Below are 6,908 nucleotides of genomic sequence, written 5' to 3'. Positions count from 1 at the left end.
GAGCATCCCAAACATGCTCAATGGGTGGCATGTCTGAATTTGCAGGCCATGGGAGAACTGGGACATTTTCAGCATCCAAGAATTGTGTGCAGATCCTTGCGACATGGGGCTGTGCATTGTCATGCTGAAACATGACGTGATGGGTTTGCGGATGAATGGCACGACAATGGCCTCAGGATCTCGTCACGGTATCTCTGTGCATTCAAAGTGCCATCAATAAAATGTATTGTGTTCGTTGTCCGTAGCTTATCGCCTGCCCGTACCATAACCCCACCTTCCACCATGGGCACTCTGTTCACATTTGACATCAGCAAACCACTCGCCCACATGACATCATACACGCTGTCTGCCAAATAGGCCTTTTTGTGCATATGGAACATTTCTGTGATCTTTTGTTTCAGCTCATGAAACATGGGACGACACTTTACATGTTGCGTTTATATTTTTTGTGCAGTGTACTTTGTAGCTTACATTGTTCAGGGTTTTAGACAATATCATGACGATTCTCTTATCCGGATCCTCTCGTGTAGAAAAGGTCAGCTTTCACAAGCCCCATGTATGGAATAGGCGCACATTTTATAACAGGAGAAAGAAAGCAGGCCATGAGCTCAGCTCAGCGGTACGTCTCTAGTATAAACACACAGGGGGAGCTGCAGCACAGCGGTACGTCTAGTATAAACACACAGGGGGACTGCAGCTCAGCGCGTACGTCTCAGTATAAACACACAGGGGAGCTGCAGCTCAGCGGGTACGTCTCTAGTATAAACACACAGGGGAGCTGCAGCTCAACGGTACGTCTCTAGTATAAACCACAGGGGAGCTGCAGCTCAGCGTACGTCTCTAGATAAACACACGGGGGGAGCTGCCCAGCCTCAGCGGTACGTCTAGTATAAACACACGGGGGGAGCTGCAGCCTCAACGGTACGTCTCTACATAAACACACAGGGGAGCTGCAGGTCAGCGGTACGTCTCTAGTATAAACACACAGGGGGAGCTGCAGCTCAGCGGTACGTCTCTAGTATAACACACAGGGGAGCTGCAGCTCAGCGGTACGTCTCTAGTATAAACACACAGGGGGAGCTGCAGCTCAGCGGTACGTCTAGTATAAACACACGGGGGGAGCTGCAGCTCAAGCGTACGTCTCTAGTATAAAACACACGGGGGGAGCTGCAGCTCAACGTACGTCTCTAGCATAAACACACAGGGGGACGTGCAGCTCAGCGGTACGTCTCTAGTATAAACACACAGGGGGAGCTGCAGCTCAGCGGTACGTCTCTAGTATAAACACACAGGGGGAGCTGCAGCTCAGCGGTACGTCTCTAGTATAAACACACAGGGGGAACTGCAGCTCAGCGGTACGTCTCTAGTATAAACACACAGGGGAGCTGCCAGCTCAGCGGTACGTCTCTAGTATAAACACACAGGGGGAACGCTGCAGCTCAGCGGTACGTCTCTAGTATAAAACACACAGGGAGGAGCTGCAGCTCAGCGGTACGTCCTTTTGGGGGGTGGTTTTTTAGAGTATAAACACACAGGGGGAGTGCAGCTCAGGGCTACGTCTCTAGTATAAACACACAGGGGGAGCTGCAGGTCAGCGTACGCTCTCTAGTATAAACACACAGGCGGGAAGCTGCCAGCTCAGCGGTACGTCTCTAGTATAAACACACAGGCGGGAACTGCAGCTCAGCGGTACGTCTCTAGTATAAACACACAGGGGGAGCTGCAGCTCAGCGGTACGTCTCTAGTATAAAACAACACAGGGCGAGCCTGCCATCAGCGCGCTACGTCTCTAGTATAACACACAGGGGGAGCTGCAGCTCAGCGGTACGTCTCTAGGTATAAACACAACGGGGGAGCTGCAGCTCAGCGGTACGTCTCTAGTATAAACACACACGGGAGCTGCAGCTCAGCGGTACGTCTCTAGTATAAACACACACGGGGGAGCTGCAGCTTCACGGACGTCTCTAGTATAAACACCACAGGGGGAGCTTGCAGCTCAACGGTACGTCTCTAGTATAAACACCACAGGGGGAGCTGCAGCTCAGCGGTACGTCTCTAGTATAAACACACAGGGGCGCAGCTCAGCGGGTAGGCGTCTCTAGTATAAACAACCGGGGTGAGCGCTCAGCGTAGTCTCTAGTATAAACACACAGGGAGCTGCAGCTCAGCGGTACGTCTCTAGTAAAACACACGGGGGGAGCTGCCAGCTCACGGTACGTCTCTAGTATAAACACACAGGGGGAGCCTGCAGCTCAGCGGTACGTCTCTAGTATAAACACACGGGGAGCTGGAACTCAGCGGTACGCTCTAGTATAAACACACGGGGGAGCTGCAGCTCAACGGTACGTTCTAGTATAAACACACAGGGGAGCTGCAGCTCAGCGGTACGTCTCTAGTATAAACACACAGGGGGAGCTGCCAGCTCAGCGGTACTCTCTCTAGTATAAACACACAGGGGAGCTGCAGCTCAGCGGTACGTCTCTAGTATAAACACACAGGGGGATGCTGCCGCTCAGCGCGTTACAGTCTCTAGTATAAACACACAGGGGGAGCTGCAGCTCAGCGGTACGTCTCTAGATAAACACACACGGGGGAGCTGCAGCTCAGCGGTACCGTCTCTAGTATAAAACACACAGGAGGGAGCTGCAGCTCATCGGGTACGTTCTAGTATAAACACACGGGGAGCCTGCAGCTCAGCGGTACGTCTCTAAGTATAAACACATAGGGGGAGCTGCCAGCTCAGCCGGTACGTTCTCTAGTATAAACACACACGGGGAGCTGCCAGCTCAGCGTACGTCTAGTATAAAACACACAGGGGGAGCTGCAGCTCAGCGGTACGTCTCTAGTATAAACACACGGGGCGAGCTGCAGCTCAACGCGTAGGTCTCTAGATAAACACACGGGGAGCGAGCTCAACGGAACGTCTCTAGCAAAAACACACGGGGGAGCTGCAGCTCAACGGTACGCTGTCTAGCATAAACACACAGGGGGAGCTGCAGCTCACGGTACGTCTCTAGTATAAACACACAGGGGGAGCTGCAGCTCAGCGTACGTCTCTAGTATAAACACACAGGGGGAGCTGCAGCTAGCCCGTACGTCTCTAGTATAAACACACAGCGGAGCTGGCAGCCTCAACGAGTACGTCTCTGAGTATAAACACACAGGCGGGAGCTGCAGCTCAGCGGTACGTCTCTAGTATAAACACACAGGGGGAGCTCAGCGGTACGTCTCTAGTATAAACACACAGGGGGAGCTCAGCGGACTTCTCTAGTATAAAACACACAGGGGCGCGAGCTCAGCGGTACGTCTCTAGTATTAAACACACAGGGGGAGCGCAGCTCAGCGGTACGTCTAGGATAAACACACGGGGGGAGCTGCAGCTCAACGGTACGTCTCTAGATATAAACACACAGGGGAGCTGCAGCTCAGCGGTACGTCTCTAGATAAACACACAGGGGAGCTGCAGCCAACGCTACGTCTCTAGTATAAACACAACAGGGGAGCTGCAGCAGCACGGTACGTCTAGTATAAACACACGGGGGGAGCTGCAGCTCAACGGTACAGTCTCTAATATAAACACACAGGGGAGCTGCAAGCTCAGCGGTACGTCTCTAGATAAACACACAGGGGGAGCTGCAGCTCAGCGGTACGTCTCTAGTATAAACACACAGGGGAGCTGCCCCAGCTCAGGCGGTAACGTCTCTAGTATAAACACACGGGGGGAGCTGCAGCTCAGCGGTACGTCTCTTAGTATAAACACAACAGGGGGAGCTGCAGCTCAGCGCGTACGTCTCTAGTATAAAACACACAGGGGAGCTGCAGCTCAGCGGTACGTCTCTAGTATTAAACACACACGGGGGAGCTGCAGCTCAGCGGTACGTCTAGTATAAACACACAGGGCGGAGCTGCAGCCTCAGCGGTACGTCTCTATATTAAACACACAGGGGGACTGCAGCTCAGCGGTACGTCTCATATATAAACACACAGGGGGAGCCGCAGCCTCAGCGGTACGTCTCAGTATAAACACACAGGGGGGAGCTGCAGCTCAGCCGGTACGTCTCTAGTATAAACCACAGGGGAGCTGCAGCTCAACGGTACGTCTCTAGTATAAACACACAGGGAGCTGCAGCCCCAACGGTACGTCTCTAGTATAAACACACAGGGGGAGCTGCAGCTCAGCCGGTACGTCTCTAGTATAAACACACAGGGGAGCTGCAGCTCAGCGGTACGTCTCTAGTATAAACACACAGGGAGCTGCAGCTCAGCGGTACGTCTCTAGTATAAACACACAGGGGGAGCTGCAGCATCGCGGTACGTCTTCTAGTATAACACACAGGGGGAGCTGCGCCCTCAGCGGTACGTCTCTAGTATAAACACACAGGGGGAGCTGCAGCTCAGCGGTACGTCTCTAGGTATTAAACACACAGGGCGAGCTGCAGCTCAGCGTACGTCTCTAGTATAAACACACAGGGGGAGCTGCAGCCCGCAACGGTACGTCTCTAGTAAAACACACACGGGGAGCTGCAGCTCAGCGAGTACGTCTCTAGTATAAACACACAGGGGAGCTGCAGCCCGCAACGGTACGTCTCTAGTATAAACACACAGGGGGAGCTGCCAGCTCAGCGGTACGTCTCTAGTATAAACACACGGGGAGCTGCAGCTCAACGGTACGTCTCTAGTATAAACACACAGGGGAGCTGCAGTCAGCGTACGGCTCTAGTATAAACACACAGGGGGAGCTGCCAGCCATACTCAGCGCGGTACGTCTCTAGTATAAAACCACAGGGGGAGCTGCAGCTTCAGCAGTACGTCTCTAGTATAAACACACAGGGGGAGCCTGCAGCTCAGCGGTCACGTCTCTAGTATAAACACACAGGGGGAGCTGCAGCTCAACGGTTACGTCTCTAGTAAACACACAGCGGGGAGCTGCAGCCCCCTCAGCGGTACGTCTCTAGATAAACACACAGGGGGAGCTGCAGATCCTCAGCGGTACGTCTCTAGTATAAACACACAGGGGAGCTGCAGCTCAGCGGTACGTCTCTAGTATAAACACACGGGGGGAGCTGCAGCCCAACGGTACGTCTCTAGTATAAACACACAGGGCGGGAGCTGCAGCCTCAGCGGTACGGTTCAGTATAAACACACAGGGCGGAGCTCAGCGGCTACGTCTCTAGTATAAAACACACAGGGGGAACTGCAGCTCAGCGTACGTCTCTAGTATAAACACACAGGGGAGCTCAGCGGTACGTCTCTAGTATAAACACACACGGGAACTGCAGCTCAGCGGTACGTCTCTAGTATAAACACACAGGGGAACTGCACCTCAGCGATACCGCTCTCTGTTAATAACAACACATGGGGAGCCTGCCAGCCTCAGCGGTACGCTCTAGCATAAACACACCAGGGGGCTGCCAGCTCAGCGTACGTCTCTAGATATAAACACACAGGGGCGAACTTGCCCCAGCCTCAACGCGGTACGCTCTAGCTAGAAACACACAAGGGGAGCTGCAGCTCAGCGGTACGTCTCTAGTCTAAAACACCACAAGGGCGGAGCTTGCCAGCTCAACGGTACGGTACGTCTCTAGTATAAACACACAGGGGGAGCTGCAGCTCAGCGGTACGTCTAGTATAAACACACAGGGGGAGGGAGTCAGGATTCAAAAGGACGTCAGTGTTTGAAGCTGTAGAGCGTCAATCAGCTTTGCCTGGTTTTAATGCGAGTAATTTTAGACTCTACAGCCCTTTTCCAATGCAACTTGAGGACTGAATAGTAAGAATACAAGTCGTAAGCATTTAAGTCGTAAGCGTTTAGAACCAGTTAAGGATGGTTCTAAATGCCTTTCCCTCCACCTCTAGCTCCTGGATCAGCTCCGGACCAACCGGACCAGTCTGAAACCACCACAGGTACAGATTCTGGATCAGCTGGAAAACCAGTTCTCCCTCATGCAGCAGCATCAACAGCAGGTACACACACACTCAAACGAACCTGTGTCTTTCTGTATGAATAACTTCAGCCTCCATTCCCTTCCAGTGTTTAAAGACATTTGGAGTGTTATATATAAGAAAAAGACGTGCTAGTATAACGTTGTTTTATTTTAAATTTCCACTAACGATACCTTTCTGTCTCTCTCCCATCTCTCCATTTTAATTTGCTAGGTAAAACAGCAGGCAGTAGGCCAGTTGTGGCCCAGCCTACCCAATGGCCCCTCGCTGTCCCCAAACTTCCTCCCCTCGCCTCACCCCCTCTCCCGGACTTCACCTGTCAGTCACACCACAGCCCACCCTCCCTGCACTCCTCAGCCAATGGCCAACGGACCTTTATCTTTAAGTCACCTGGGACAGCTCGGTAATCAGGAGGCGGGGACCATGGGCAATAATCACACACCCGGTCTACCGGGTGCAGACACTTTACCGGGGGGTCTAACGGGAGGTGGCAGGAGTAACAGAAACGTGCCTTACCTGCAGCAGAACTGTCTACCTCACAACTGCACAGCCACTAGTGATACCAATACCCCCACCAGCAACAACACCAGTCACCACAGTAACAGTACCATTAATGCAGAGGAGGCCTGGAAGAGCCAGCAACACACCAACTCCCCTCAGGTACATATTGATGGTACTGTCTCTGGGAACTGCTCTTGTCTGTCTATCTCTATCGTTCTAGCTCTCTTTCACTCTCGTTCGCTCTGTATTTCACTCTGACTTGGTCTCACACTCACTCTTTCTTGTTTTGTCTCACCCTCTAATGTTCGTTGCTGTTTTGTCTCACCCTCTAATGTTGGTTTCTGTTTTGTCTCACCCTCTAATGTTGGATGCTGTTTTGTCTCACCCTCTAATGTTGGTTGCTGTTTTGTCTCACCCTCTAATGTTGGTTGCTGTTTTGTCTCACCCTCTAATGTTGGTTGCTG

At 52.4% G+C, this 6,908-nt stretch overlaps 1 pseudogene; it reads left to right on the top strand.

The window, feature by feature from the left end:
* Window positions 1-6,908, top strand: part of LOC112073713 (lysine-specific demethylase 6A-like) — an 81,757-nt pseudogene that overhangs the window by 68,943 nt on the left and 5,906 nt on the right.

Source organism: Salvelinus sp. IW2-2015, unplaced genomic scaffold, assembly GCF_002910315.2.
Source record: "Salvelinus sp. IW2-2015 unplaced genomic scaffold, ASM291031v2 Un_scaffold2342, whole genome shotgun sequence".
Classification (NCBI taxonomy): domain Eukaryota; kingdom Metazoa; phylum Chordata; class Actinopteri; order Salmoniformes; family Salmonidae; genus Salvelinus; species Salvelinus sp. IW2-2015.
Note: the sequence above shows the minus strand (reverse complement) of the source record. Positions and strands in the feature narration are given on the sequence as shown.